The sequence below is a fragment of the Pseudophryne corroboree genome, chromosome 1 (assembly GCF_028390025.1).
Source record: "Pseudophryne corroboree isolate aPseCor3 chromosome 1, aPseCor3.hap2, whole genome shotgun sequence".
Taxonomy (NCBI): Eukaryota; Metazoa; Chordata; class Amphibia; order Anura; family Myobatrachidae; genus Pseudophryne; species Pseudophryne corroboree.
The window spans coordinates 768,047,987-768,064,154 of NC_086444.1; the positions used below are offsets into that span (position 1 = coordinate 768,047,987).

Sequence of the window (16,168 nt, forward strand, 5' to 3'; positions counted from 1 at the left end):
CTTGCTGGAGTTACCTTTCTTCTTTTTACAAATGGATGGAAGGAAGATGGAAGACGTGGATCTGGGTTCTCACTATTTTCCAGGACTTGTTTCTGAGTCGACACCATTTTTGACCGTATTGCTAATCTAATATTGTTATTATTGGATAAATGTTTTTTAGGGTGTGCTCTGCTGTACTCTTATGGAAAGTGCATCTTTGATGGCTTATATGTACTTGTCATGCTTTAATAAAGAAAGATTTGTTTAAAAAAAAAAGCAGCATGGGTGGGGGCCAGTGTCATATAAAGGGGATACTATTTTTGAGGAGTAGAGAACAATGTAAAAAAAACGGGGCACTATTTCTGAGGTGTGGGCGACAACAAGCACAACAGATGCCATTTCTGAGGAGCAGAACGCATCAAAAGATTTAGCACGTATGAAACAACTTACGACAGTTGCCAGGCATTTTTATTACCAGCATAAAGGCTCCACCAAGGAATTGAAGGTGTTTGGTCTAGACCACATTCATCTGGGCATGCGAGGAGGAGACATCACTAAAGAACTCTATAAGAAAGAGAGTGAATGGATCTTCCGCCTTGGGAGTCTTAGACCATCCGGCCTGAATGAGAACATAAATTATGGCGTTTTTCTTTAAGTGACAATTCCCACACCTCCAACATCCTTCCAACCCAACCCTCCTTCTCCCCCCCCCCCTCCTTTTACCCATGCGAGTGTATATGCATGCAAGATACATATACATATTTACTTGGGGACGCAATTTTGCACAATGAATTAAATTTTGCACCCCTTCTATTATTATTTTCACTGTCATGGTCACATTTCTTTAGTCCATACAACTTCAATATTTGCCCTGGCATTAATACAAACCCAGCTTATAACTGGGATTTTAAGATTTACTTTATACATACATGCCCCATACCTTCACTTTCACGCATTCCCAGAATTATAAATACATTTTTGCACACACTATCACTTTCTCATAACACCCATGCACTATTTCACCTAACTCTAACATTTTAATCATTATCACATGACACTTAGTTAGGTTTTCCCTTTTCACTCACAATCCCTATTCACTGTTTCCCTGTCTGCAATATACCTGCATCCTTGCACAATTATTTCAACATCACCCACTGACCAATTATATTTCCCCCAGTTATCCCCCCTAGTAATTCTCACCCACGGTTCCAGTCCATCCCACTTTTTTCACTTTTTTCATATTAATTTTTTGCCCCCTATCCCCCTGGCCTTCAAGATCCTCAGCTAATATCCACAAAGTATTATTGACAGTATAAACCAGCAACCTCTGTTCCGTCTAATATGATGACACTTGTGACTGGCAACATATCCCTTCTTCAAGATGGCGTTTCTAAACTCACACCACTAATACTAATATTCCCTTCTCTTACGGACCTTGTCCTCATCTCTAAAAGGACCCACGTATGACGCTTGACGTCTCTGATCAGGAGCATTCTTGCTCCCGCCCCTGCTACATCCATCCAATAATAGCCGCCGCTATAGTACAGGACATACAGGCAGACCAATCAACAAGACGGGAGCCTTTTTACTCCCGCCCTCTGCGTCCCGTCCTGATTGGCTGCTATCTAATTTTCCACCATTTTTAAACCTCCCACCGAGATCGAGGATTCCGATCCAGGAAGTGAACAAGCCCGTACGTGCGAAACGCGTTTTCCACGCAAGGAAGGATCCGCTGGCACCAACTGCTCTCAGGATAGGTCATTTCCACCAACTTCCCTGACTGTCAGCATTTGGAGTCTCGTAAGCATTCACCCGCAGGGTACATAATCATACATCTGACACACTCTTTCATGTGTGATCAGCATATAGCCTCATATAGTGTGGGCATATCCATATTTGCTGGACAATTGCTTACATATGATCATCATATATATATTTATTTTATGAGATCAATATAGTCAGATCTATCAAGTAATTTACAGCTCCAGTTTTTCTTGGTGTGCATTAAGCAGCTCAATAGTGTCACAGTTTATATTGTAGTTCCACGCAATTAAAGACCCCTTGGCACTAATTGCTCCTAGGATAGGAGATTTTTCTCCATCTCCCCTGACTGTCACACGTGGACTCCTGTGAGCTTGCACCCACTAGGTGTTTAATTACACTTATATATATATCAGACACACTTCTTTTTTGTGTGATCAGTATATCTGGATATAGCCTCATATATAGTGTGGGCATATCTACATTTGCTGTATAATTGCTTACATGTGATTACTATATACACATTTATCTATATGAGATCAATGTAGTCAGGTCTAATGGGCAATTTTCATTCTCATTTTTTCTTGGTGTGCAGTAAGCAGCTTATTAGTATCACAGTGTATAATGTAGAAGGATCACAATTATTAACACTGTGTCCAGATTAACATTTTTAGTCGGTAAGAGATACTATAGCCATTTAATCTTGGCCACAAGTTCTGTTAATTAGAACGTTGTCCTATTTATGTATGATTCCTGTCTTACAGCAATATTCGATGTCTCCACTTAAGAGAAAATATGTTCAAACCCATACATGACCTATAAATTTGTCTGACGCTTGATTTTTCCTAGGAATTCCTTTATTCCTATCAAACCTCGTATTTAAATATAAAATATGAATACTAATAAAATTATAAACAACATATTCATAAATTATAACTAAGATTATTCCCCATATATTTTCCTACTTACTATCTTTCTGTGGACTCTCATCCACGATCCAGGACGCTTGACACCACGTCAGTGGTTGTCATTGCGCCCTGCCTAACGGGAAAGCAGATCCACACCTTATACCTTTTCCTCTCTCAAACTATAATCCCTACTGTACGTATATAGGTGCACTCTCATTGGTATATAGTTCCTCTACTATCATACCACGCCGCTAATGCCCGATCTCGTCCGATCTTGGAAGCTAAACGGCGTCGGGCTGGGTCAGTACCTCGAGAGGAGACTTCCTGGGAATACCCGGTGTTGTAGAGTAGGAACCATTCCTTTTGTAAGGCGAATGCCAACAGCAGTATCACCACTAATCTCCTTTCCCCCCCCCCCTGCTCTGTTATATAACAGTTTAGCGTCAGACTTGTAGTACAGTAATAATCAGCCCCAATACGTGGGTAATTCTAGCAATTGGTTGCCAGCCAAAGTGTACAACATAGATCCAACTATATTGGTTCTTTGAAGATACACCAGGTACACACTTCTTTCCTTCCTTGGTCTCATTAATACAGAATTTCTGTACTGGTCAGGGGAGACGGCTGTTAGACAATCAAGTGTCTACAACCTCTCTACAGAAGACCAGAACATTTTAACTATTTTTCGTATATTCGTTATGTCTTTCATATCTCACATTTGGATCATAAATGGGTATTGCCTTTTTTAATTTTGAATAATAAATGGATGTTTTAAATATCTTCTTGACATACATTTGAAGAATTTTTTTCCTTGAATAAGAGTGCGCCCACACAAGAGCTTTCTTTTTCTCCTGTTGTTAGTAATTGTACTTTCTGGCTCTGGGCGCACCACCAACTAGGACTACAAACCAAAAGATAGTAACCTTCTTTTCTTTAATTGTCCATACTTGGTCTTTTACACATTTATACTATAATTCACCTTGGACCAGTGCCCGGTCGCTCTTTGTTCTTGAGCAGATAACAGTGCCTGGGGCAACCCAGAGTATCATCTGGCCCTGGTCCCTTGATCAATTCACAGCTAAATAATAAAAAGGGCAAAAAAAACCTCTGTAGTTTCCAAGATAAAATATCCACTGGCTCACTTCTCCACACTTATCACTGCTTCATACATTTACCCCTGAGCTCTATGTTAGACAGAGGAAGAGGGGCTAGAAATGACAGTTGGCCTTTCAATAGATACAGTAGCTGCAGCCGGTGCATTGAAAATCTTCACTCTTTTTAGTGCTCTTTAGGCGACATTCAATTGTTGTATTGCGCCTGATCAGCCATCTAGTATCTATTTAATTGTTCTTTTTTACAGCATTAATCCCCGGGGGTAGTGAGCTGAAATGATGTTAGCACTCCCATTGGCAGAAACAGTTGAATACATAGCTGCCGGCGGGCATACATGGGTGCGGGGAGGAGGGGAAACATTTGTAATCTGCCCTACAATGTTTACAGACATCCGCCGACTGATACCACTGCTGAATGTATCAGGACACTACTAATCTGAGTAGATGATTGATTTCCCATGGAAAAGTTGAATTTAAAGCAAAACATAATTTAACTTAACTTTTTAACAACTTGAGCTACTGTACTCTACCAGGGTATTAAAGTGACAGAGATTATACTTATAAAAGAGAGGTGAATAATTCACCCTCTCTGCTTCCTAGCTATTTTAAAACATCCTCCTTTGGCAGTAACATGGCTATAAAGAAGAAGACGAAAGAATAAAAATGAAACTATATGCCAAATGCAATGTCTGCTGCTTTCGGGAATGCTGAAATATTTTGTGAGTATTAAAGGAAAGCTGTAGGATAACAATTTATAGTGTCAAAATATGTTGGCGGACAATCAGATGCTCTAAACATATAGAAGATTGATACTGGGGATTAGCAAAAGAACGCTGGAAAAGAACACTATGCAAAGTTTAGACTGTGGTCACAGAACAATGGGTTACAAGATAATTCTCACTCAGTATGGTTTTCATTAAAGAGAAAATGCATTCAATCTAACGTAAGCAGCTACAATATCAACTGTTATATTCTTTTTCATTTGCATCTAGTAATAGTACAGTACTTTTCCTTTTCACTTGCTGGTTGGAAGAACACAAGTTACATGAATGCAGTAGGCTATTGCAATTTTTTGTAAAGTTTGCATATGCAATCTAGAGCATTTATCAGTGATTGTTATATCGCTGCTGCCATCAGTGTGGTTCTCCGGAGGGCTAAGTATTCAAGAAATTTGTGCAGCATTTGCGGTGTGTGCCCCCCTGGGCTCAGGGGCCCCAGGTGCCACTGCACCGATTTTAAATATGCCAGTACCTTTACAGCTGAACTGGCATAACTGGGTAGCAAGCAATACAGCATGAACAAGTAGAAGGGTATGTACAGTTGCAGGTGATCCAGAAGTCAGTGTATACAGAGATCCATCCAACTTCAGTCGGCTTTCCAGCACCAAGGATAGGTCTGGTGTCAACCCAAATGCAGATAAAAGTGCTGAACGGCAGATGCACTCACAAACAGCGGACTGGGGGTACTGTGGTCATATATATGCCTGCGATTCAGACTTCAGGCGGATGTTTGCATGTATTTACCACCACTGGAAGCTGAGAGGAAATTCACCTTTTGCTAAATACTAGGTGATTAAGTGGGTGTAGTATGGTTGACCGGCGGTCTCCTGACCGCCGGTCAGCTTACCGACGCCGGGATCCCGGCAGCATACCGAAGCCGTGATCCTGGCGGGGAGTGGCGAGTGCAGCAAGCCCCTTGCGGGCTCGGTGGTGACCTGCGGTCGCCACGGGTTCTATTCCCACTCTATGGGTGTCGTGGACACCCACGAGTGGAAATAGTCCCTGTTGGTCGGCATGCCGACCATCGGGATACTGAGCCGGCGGGATGGTGGAGGAGGTCATGTGACTGTCGGTCAGCAGACCGGCGGTCACATGAATACCACCCGATTAAGTTCCTATAGACTTTTGTGAACCTGGCTTGTGATCCCTATATTTGACCCCTGGCTCTATCCCTTTCAGCTACACTTCTAAGTTCTGAATGCTGCTCTTTTGGATTACCTGCACACTGACCTTGCTTATTCCCTGAATCTCTCTGTTTGGAATAACTGTGTTTTGATTTGGCTTTGTTTATCTCTATTTGGCTTTGTAATAACTAGAGATGAGCGGGTTCGGTTCGTCAAGATCCAAACCCCCCGAACTTCACGTAGTTTATACGGATCCGAGGTAGCCTCGGTTCTTCCCGCCTAACACGCAAAACCCGAACGGGGGAAAACGTCATCATCCCGCTGTCGGATTCTCGTGAGATTCGGATTCCATATAAAGAGCTGCACGTCGCTGCCATTTTCACTCGTGCATTGTCGACTGAGCGGAGAGGACATGTCTACGTTCTCTGCCTGAAAAGCTCAATATCTGTGCTCAGTGTGCTGCATTGTGGTGACCACCAGTACTATATAGTAGTACAGTACAGTAGGTCATTGCTGTATCTTGCAGCTCCATGTCAGACTCAGTTCTATTATCCAATTCCTGATCAGTGCTCAATATCTGTGCTGCATTGTGGTGACCAGTATAGTAGTACAGTGCTGCATTATGGTGACCACCAGTCTATAGTAGTACAGTACAGTAGGCCATTGCTGTATCTTGCAGCTCCGTGTCAGACTCAGTTCTATTCTCCTGATCAGTGTTCAATATCTTTGCTGCATTGTGGGGACCAGTATATAGTAGTATAGTGCTGCATTATGGTGACCACCAGTCTATAGTAGTACAGTACAGTAGGCCAATGCTGTATCTTGCAGCTCCGTGTCAGACCTAGTTCTAGTATCCTGATCAGTGCTCAGTATCTGTGCTGCATTGTGGTGACCAGTATATACAGTAGTACAGTGCTGCATTGTGGTGACCACCAGTATATAGTAGTACAGTACAGTAGGTCATTGCTGTATCTTGCAGCTCCGTGTCAGACTCAGTTCTAGTATCCTGATCAGTGCTCAATAACTGTGCTGCATTGTGGTGACCAGTATAGTAGTACAGTGCTGCATTGTGGTGACCACCAGTCTATAGTAGTACAGTATAGTAGGCCATTGCTGTATCTTGCAGCTCCATGTCAGACTCAGTTCTAGTATCCTGATCAGTGCTCAATATCTGTGCTGCATTGTGGTGACCAGTATAGTAGCACAGTGCTGCATTGTGGTGACCACCAGTATACAGTACAGTAGTCCATTGACGTATCTTGCAGCTCCGTGTCAGACTCAGTTCTAGTATCCTGATCAGTGCGTAATATCTGTGCTGCATTGTGGTGACCAGTATAGTAGTACAGTGCTGCATTGTGGTGACCACCAGTATATAGTAGTACAGTACAGTAGTCCATTGCTGTATCTTGCAGCTCCATGTCAGACCCAGTTCTAGTATCCTGATCAGTGCTCAATATCTGTGCTGCATTGTGGTGACCAGTATATACAGTAGTACAGTGCTGCATTGTGGTGACCACCAGTATATAGTAGTACAGTACTGTAGGCCATTGCTGTATCATGCAGCTCTGTATCAGACTCAGTTCTAGTATCCTGATCAGTGCTCAATGTCTGTGCTGCAATGTGGTGACCAGTATATATAGTAGTACAGTGCTGCATTGTGGTGACCACCAGTATATAGTAGTACAGTACAGTAGTCCATTGCTGTATCTTGCAGCTCCATGTCAGACTCAGTTCTGGTATCTGATTCCTGATCAGTGCTCAATATCTGTGCTGCATTGTGGTGACCAGTATATATAGTAGTACAGTGCTGCATTGTGGTGACCACCAGTATATAGTAGTACAGTACAGTAGGCCATTGCTGTATCTTTCAGCTCTGTGTCAGACTCAGTTATAGTCTCCTGAGCAGTGCTCAATATCTGTGCTGCATTGTGGTGATCAGTATATATAGTAGTACAGTGCTGCATTGTGGTGACCACCAGTATATAGTAGTACAGTACAGTAGGCCATTGCTGTATCATGCAGCTCCGTGTCAGACTCAGTTCTAGTATCCTGATCAGTGCTCAATATCTGTCCTGCATTGTGGTGATCATTATATAGTAGTACAGTGCTGAATTGTGGTGACCACCAGTATATAGTAGTACAGTACAGTAGGCCATTGCTGTATCTTGCAGCTCCGTGCCAGACCCAGTTCTATTCTCTTGATCAGTGCTCAATATCTGTGCTGCATTGTGGTGACCAGAATAAAGTAGTACAGTGCTGCATTGTGGTGACCACCAGTATATAGTAGTACAGTACAGTAGTCCACTGCTGTATCTTGCAGCTCCGTGCCAGACTCAGTTCTATTCTCTTGATCAGTGCTCAATATCTGTGCTGCATTGTGGTGACCAGAATAAAGTAGTACAGTGCTGCATTGTGGTGACCACCAGTATATAGTAGTACAGTACAGTAGTCCACTGCTGTATCTTGCAGCTCTGTGTCAGACTCAGTTCTATTCTACTGATCAGTGGTTAATATCTGTGCTGCATTGTGGTGACCAGTATAGTAGTACAGTGCTGCATTGTGGTGACCACCAGTATATAGTAGTACAGTACAGTAGTCCACTGCTGTATCTTGCAGCTCCGTGTCAGACTCAGTTCTATTCTCCTGATCAGTGCTCAATATCTGTGCTGCATTGTGGTAACCAGTATATAGTAGTACAGTGCTGCATTGTGGTGACCACCAGTATATAGTAGTACAGTACAGTAGTCCACTGCTGTATCTTGCAGCTCCGTGTCAGACTCAGTTCTATTCTCCTGATCAGTGCTCAATATCTGTGCTGCATTGTGGTAACCAGTATATAGTAGTACAGTGCTGCATTGTGGTGACCACCAGTATATAGTAGTACAGCACAGTAGTCCATTGCTGTATCTTGCAGCTCCGTGTCACTTCTAGTATCCTGAACAGTGCATAATATCTGTGCTCAGTGTCAGTGCTGCATTGTGGTAACTAAAAGCCCAGTGTCTTGTGCTGCATTTTGCTGCTGTAGGGTGCTCTGGTAGTGTCCTGTCACTGTGCATAGGTCATCATCATTCCAGTCACATTGGTATCTGGTATCTATCTAGTGGTATCTAATTCCAGACATTACTGCCGTCTAATTCCAGATATATTACTGGCATATATTTCCACACATTAAAAAATGGAGAACAAAAATGTGGAGGGTTAAATAGGGAAAGATCAAGATCCACTTCCACCTAGTGCTGAAGCTGCTGCCACTAGTCATGGCTGAGACGATGAAATGCCATCAACGTTGTCTGCCAAGGCCGATGCCCAATGTCATAGCAGAGAGCATGTAAAATCAAAAAAACAAAAGTTATGTAAAATGACCCAAAAATCTAAATTAAAAGCGTCTGAGGAGAAGCGTAAACTTGCCAATATGCCATTTACGACACGGAGTGGCAAGGAAGGCTAAGGCCCTCTCCTATGTTCCTCATGGCTAGTGGGTCAGCTTCACATGAGGATGGAAGCACTTATCCTCCCGCTAGAAAAATGAAAAGAGTTAAGCTGGCAAAAGCACAGCAAAGAACTGTGCATTCTTCTAAATCACAAATCCCCAAGGAGAGTCCAATTGTGTCGGTTCCGATGCCTGACCTTCCCAACACTGGACGGGAAGAGGTGGCTCCTTCCACCATTTGCACGCACCCTGCAAGTGCTGGAAGGAGCACCCACAGTACAGTTCCTGATATTCAAATTGAAGATGTCACTGTTGAAGTACACCAGGATGAGGATATGGGTGTTGCTGGTGCTGAGGGGGAAATTGACCTGGAGGATTCTGATGGAGAGGTGGCTTGTTTAAGTCAGGCACCCGGGAAGACACCTGTTGTCTGTGAGATGAATAAGGCCATTGACATGCCTTTGGGTGACAGCGGAAGCAATCCACTGACAACTAAATCTCTTCTTCCTCTTGTACCCAAGCTCCTGCAAACCACACCACCAACTCCCTCAGTGTCAATTTCCTTCTTAGACAGGAATGCCAATAGTCCTGCAGGCCATGTCACTGGCAAGTCTGACGAGTCCTCTCCTGACTGGGATTCCTCTGATGGATCCTTGAGTGTAACGCCTACTGCTGCTAGTGCTGCTGTTGTTGCTGCTGGAGTCGATCATCATCGCAGAGGGAAAGTTGGAAGACCACTTGTACTACTTCCAGTAAGCAATTGACTGTCCAACAGTCCTTTGTGAGGCAGATGAAATATCACAGCAGTCATCCTGTTGCAAAGCGTATAACTCAGGCCTTGACAGCTGTGTTGGTGTTAGGCGTGCGTCCAGTATCCGCCGTTAGTCCACAGGGACTTAGAGAATTTCTTGAGTTTGTGTGTCCCCAGTACCAAATACCATCTAGGTTCCACTTCTCTAGGCAGGCGATACCGAGAATGTACACAGACGTCAGAAAAAGACTCACCAGTGTCCTAAAAAATGCAGTTGTACCCAATGTCCACTTAACCACGGACATGGGGACAAGTGGAGCAGGGCAGACTAAGGACTATATGACTGTGACAGCCCACTATGTAGATGTATTGCCTCCCGCAGCAACAACAGCAGCGGCATCACCAGTAGCAGCATCTCGCAAACGCCAACTCATTCCTAGGCAGGCTACGCTTTTTATCACTGCTTTCCATAAGAGGCACACAGCTGACAACCTCTTACGGAAACTGAGGAACATCATCGCAGATTGGCTTACCCCAATTGGACTCTCCTGGGAATTTGTGACATCGGACAACGCCACCAATATTGTGCGTGCATTATATGTGGGCAAATTCCAGCACGTCCCATGTTTTGCACATACAATGAATTTGATGGTGCAGAATAAAAAAAAAAATGACAAGGGTGTTCAAGAGATGCTGTCAGTGGCCCAATGAATTGCGGGCCACTTTCGGCATTCAGCCACCGCGTGCCGAAGACTGGAGCACCAGCAAACACTCCTGAACATTCCCCGCCATCAGCTGAAGCAAGAGGTGGTAACGAGGTGGAATTCAACCCTCTATATGCTTCAGAGGATGGAGTATCAGAAAAAGGCCACTCAAGCCTATACATCTGCCTACGATATAGGCAATGGAGGGGGAATGCACCTGACTCAAGTGCAGTGGAGAATGATTTCAACGTTGTGCAAGGTTCTGCAACCCTTTGAACTTGCCACACGTGAAGTCAGTTCAGACACTGCCAGCCTGAGTCAGGTCATTCCCCTCATCAGGCTTTTGCAGAAGCAGCTGGAGAGATTGAAGGAGGAGCTAAAACGGAGCAATTCCGCTAGGCATATGGGACTTGTGGATGGAGCCCTTCATTCACTTAACCAGGATTCACGGGTGGTCAATCTGTTGAAATCAGAGCACTACATTTTGGCCACCGTGTTCGATCCTAGGTTTAAAGCCTACGTTGTATCTCTCTTTCCGGCAGACACAAGTCTGCAGATGTTCAAAGACACTTGTCAAGTCAAGTGGAATGTGACCCGCCAACAGCTCCTCCTTCATTTTCTACCGCCACTGGAGCTGCCAGGAAAAGGATCAAATTTCCAAAACCACCCGCTGGCGGTGATGCAGGGCAGTTAGGAGCGAAAACTGACCTCTGGTCCGGACTAAAGGACCTGCCAACGATTACTGACATGTCGTCTACTGCCATTGTATATGATTCTGTCACCATTGAAAGAATGGTGGAGGATTATATGAGTGACAGCATCACTGTAGGCATGTCAGACAGTCCGTACGTATACTGGCTGGAAAAAGAGGCAATTTGGAGGCCCTTGTACAAACTGCCTTTATTTTACCTAAGTTGCCCCCCCCCCCTCCAGTGTGTACTCCGAAAAAGTGTTTAGTGTAGCCGGTCACCTTGTCAGCGATCGGCGTACGTGGTTACTTCCACAAAATGTGGAGAAGATGATGTTCATCAAAATGAATTATAATCAATTCCTCCGTGGAGACATTTACCAGAAATTGCCTCCAGAAAGTACCCAGGGACCTGTGATGGTGGATTCCAGTGGGGACGAATTAATACTCTGTGAGGAGAGGAATGTACACAGTGAATGGGGTGAGGAATCGGATGATGAGGAGGAGGTGGACATCTTGCCTCTGTAGAGCCAGTTTGTGCAAGGAGAGATTGATTGCTTCTTTTTTGGTGGGGGCCCAAACCAACCAGTCATTTCAGCCACAGTCGTGTGGCAGACCCTCTCGCTGAAATGATGGGTTTGTTAAAGTGTGCATGTTTATACAACATAAGGGTGGGTGGGTGGGAGGGAGGGCCCAAGGACAATTCCATCTTGCACCTCTTTTTTTTTATCTTTGCATCATGTGATGTTTGGGGCCAATATTTTTAAGTGCCATCCTGTCTGACACTGCAGTGCCACTCCTAGATGGGCCAGGTGTTTGTGCCGGCCACTTGGGTTGCTTAGCTTAGTCATCCAGCGACCTCGGTGCAAATTTTAGGACTAAAAATAATATTGTGAGGTGTGAGGTATTCAGAATAGACTGGAAATGAGTGGAAATTATGGTTATTGAGGTTAATAATACTATGGGATCAAAATTACCCCCAAATTCTATGATTTAAGCAGTTTTCGAGGGGGTTTTGAAAAAAAACACCCGAATCCGAGAAAAAATTTTAAGGGAGGTTTTGCCAAAACGTGTCCAAATCCAAAACACGTCCGCAGAACCAAATCCAAAACCATAACACAAAACCCGAAAAATTTCCGGTGCACTTCACTAGTAATAACCAATGGCTATTTCTCATCAGCCCTCATTCCGAGTTGTTCGCAGCAGTTCATTGCATCGCAAATGGCGAAAATCCACAAACTGCGCATGCGCGAATGCAGAACTGCGCGTGCGCACAGGGAGCTATACGACGCTTGTGCAAACTTACTAACTTAAAATCAGCTCGTACTACACCACCGAAAACAGGGAGTGACGGAGGCGTGACAGAGGCTCGGCTTCGCTATCTAACAAACTGGGCGTGAAAGTGGGCGGCTAGTGTGGGAGTATGCAACCAGCAGTAGGCGTGTTTTTAGCAGAAATGCGTATCCGATAGTAAAATGTACACAACAAATGTTTGCTATCTTGTCGCAGCCGAGGAGTAAGTCTGCAGCTACTCTGCACTTGCAAAGTACTGTTACATGTATGTCTGCCATAATTAGCAATTAATTTGCAAATTAATTCACCTGTCGTCCAATTACTTGGCAAACACTGCTCTGACAAAATACTACAAACAGCAATTGTCTGGTCACATAACATTTTTATTGTTAGCACCTATAAATCTAACACGCTACCAAATAATGCATTTTTTATTTTAATTTCAAAATAAACTTTGATGTTAAATGCATGTTGTAATTATTTCTTTAATACTAGCAAATGTAATCAAGTGTGAATAAACCAACTTCTAAACTACATCAGCTAAATCTTCTCGACATAGACATATTCCTTTGTACATACCAAATAACATGAACAACATAATGCAGCCTACACTTAATGTTACTTAATACATTTTTTTTTAAATTTGGTGGGAAGGGTGGTCTTCTGTATGCCGGCGGTCGGGCTCCCGGCGCTCAGTATACCGGCGCCGGGAGCCCGACCGCCGGCATACCGACACTTATTTTCCCTCGTGGGAGTCCACGACCCCATAGAGGGAGAATAAAATAGTGTGGCGCGCGTAGCGCGCCACCGTGCCCGTAGCGTGGCGAGCGCAGCGAGCCCGCAAGGGGCTCATTTGTGCTCGCCACACTGTCGGTCTGCCGGCGGACGGGCTCCCGGCGCCGGTATGCTGGTCGCCGGGAGCCCGACCGCCGGCCAGCCATAGTGAACCCGGTGGGAATATGTGTCCATATCTAATATTATGTCATGTTGCCCCTAGTAACCCAAGGTCCTATTTTTTTATTTTTATTTATATGCCCAGTTAAGTGCAAGGCATACATGTTTTAAATTATAATATGCAATGTTTGTATGAATATTCTGATTGTTCCCTTGTTCCACAAATGTCTATATGCCATGTTAAAGTTTACAGGGCTCAGTTTTCCATAGTGCATAACCTTTAATAAAACACACAAACAATTTTGTAATCAATATTTTCTTACTTCAAAAAATATATTAAATCAGAAACACAACATGGCTACAGATGAGCATCACATACAAAGATGGACATAGCAACAAGCAGATGCCAGTGACAAAATTCACATAGCAGAACCCAGTACTATGGTAACACCATCTTCTGACAAAATATGATGTTTAATATTTAATAAGTATATGTTGTGAACCCCCAGCCAGACGAAACTTTTAGGGGAACTGAGCTCGATTCTGGAACCAACACACAAACACAACCATACACAGCACGCTAGGAAGAGGAAGATGGCTCAGGTGTACACGAAAAATAACTCACAGGCTACAATTTAAATAAACACAAATATACCCTTTCACTTTGAGGGAGTTGTACATTCTGGCCACACAAGCCAAAATTATAAAAAAAACATCGAGGCAACATGTAAAACATGGGTGCTGCCAATCTGAAGAGACATCACTTTCTCTTCTTTTTACCCGCCTGATGTAGATCTTCACGGCTCGGTCTGCGAAGCGACCTTCGAGGGTCCTGCCCAGTGGGATGTTCTTCCTGGGCAGAGGGAGGGGAGGGAGCAGATGTGGCTGGCTCTCTGCCACTGTGGGCAAGGGAGACAGCAATGTCCTGGAGCCCTTGCAGAATGGAATTTGCAATTTGTTGGAAGGAGGAGGCGAGTTGCTCTTGGCCCTGCCTGATCTCTGCCAGACCTTCGCAGAGTTGAGTTACACCTTGCTCCACACTGGTTCTGTGCTCAGTGAGCCGGACAGGTATCTAGCTTACCTCCCGGATCATCCTGTCTTGAAAAGCATTCAGGCTCTCACCATACTTGGCAATTTGAGACAGGATGTCCGGGATAGCAGAGGGTTGGGTGGGGGGGCCAGTTGGAATCTGGACAGATGGAATTTGTGGTCCCACAGTGCCAGAGACACTAGGTCCCCCCACCTCAGCCTCAGCCACATAACCCTCCTCTGACTCTACCTGCTCACCCATCTGTGCTGTGTTATGTTCAAAGCAAAAATAAGAATGAGTTGAAAAAGAGTAGAAAAAAACAACATGAGACTTTTTGAACCACTAAATTAGTTGTTTAGGAATATGTGTGTAAACTTACCTGGCAAGTCATGTGCATTCAGTATTTCAGGCAGGTCCGTGTCCATATGAGACACCCCAACCCCCTCCTCGTAACTCACACAGTCCATCGCCATCTCCTCAAGATCTGTGTTCTCTACAGTAGCGGCTGGACCTCCCCCTGTTGCCCTCGAGGCATTCCACTCCGCAGACCTCTAGCCCTTCAGGCGGGATTTGAAGTCGGCCCAACTACATATGTGATGAAAAATAGGGGCAAGGTACAGAAAAGTTATGAATACCTGCTTTAATTGATAGTCCGATCTTGGAAGCGAAACAGTGTGGGCTGAGTTAGTACCTGAAGAGGAGACTCACAGGGAATACCCAGTGTTGTAGAGCAATAATCATCTCGTATGATGTGTGGTATGTGACTCCAACAGCAGTATCACCACTTGCTTCTATCCTCTCCACTCCCTACTAAGATATACCCTTTGATCTTTCCTAATTTAGAATATACTATAAACAGGTTACTAATCAACCAAGCACAGCTTATGAACAATTGCATACTGCTTAAACAAGCTGTTATTTCTTTATTTGGATTATGACAGAATTAAAAATCAATTGACTTAATTGATCTCATTAATACAGATTATCTGTACTGGTCGGGTGAGATGGGTTTATGACTTGCAGTGTCTTCACCCTTCTCTATCTCATTTCCTGAGGCAGGACCAGAACATTTTATTTATCTAGGATCATTCACATCTCTTTGATAAGGGGCAATTATACCTATTTTAAATATTATTTCTAAATAAATTGTGTTTTATCTGCTAAGGTTAATCATTCAAGTTATTTAAATTAATGAGTGCGCCCACACAAGAGCCTTCTCTTTTCTCCTTTTGTTCTCTACAGTAGCGGCTGGACCTCCCCCTGTTGCCCTCGAGGCATTCCACTCCGCAGACCTCTTGCCCTTCAGGCGGGATTTGAAGTCGGCCCAACTACATATGTGATGAAAAATAGGGGCAAGGTACAGAAAAGTTATGAATACCTGCTTTAATTGATAGTACACATGTTGTGTATTTGGTTGCTATAGGCAACATCACATCTAGCTAAGTTTTTAATAATACTTGGCTCAGAAAATGTTGTGTCAATATACACTTACCGTCTTCTAACTTCCTGTGATGTGCGGACTATTGAGCCGACTTCATTAACAGAATCAGTGATGTCCCTCCAGATTCGCTCTTTGGATGCAGCACCCATGTTTTTGGGTCCTCGATGAATTTTTTCCATGGCCTGTGTGACCAAAACACGTAACTCCCTCTTAGTGAAGGCAGGCTGTCTTTTTTTTTTTTTTGGATGTAGCCTGTGAGCTATCGTCCTGTCCC

At 43.9% G+C, this 16,168-nt stretch overlaps 1 pseudogene; it reads left to right on the plus strand.

Moving 5' to 3' along the window:
• Positions 1-2,878: 2,878 nt before the first annotated feature.
• On the plus strand, positions 2,879-2,997 carry LOC134961620 (5S ribosomal RNA; annotated as a pseudogene).
• The last annotated feature ends 13,171 nt before the right edge of the window (positions 2,998-16,168 follow it).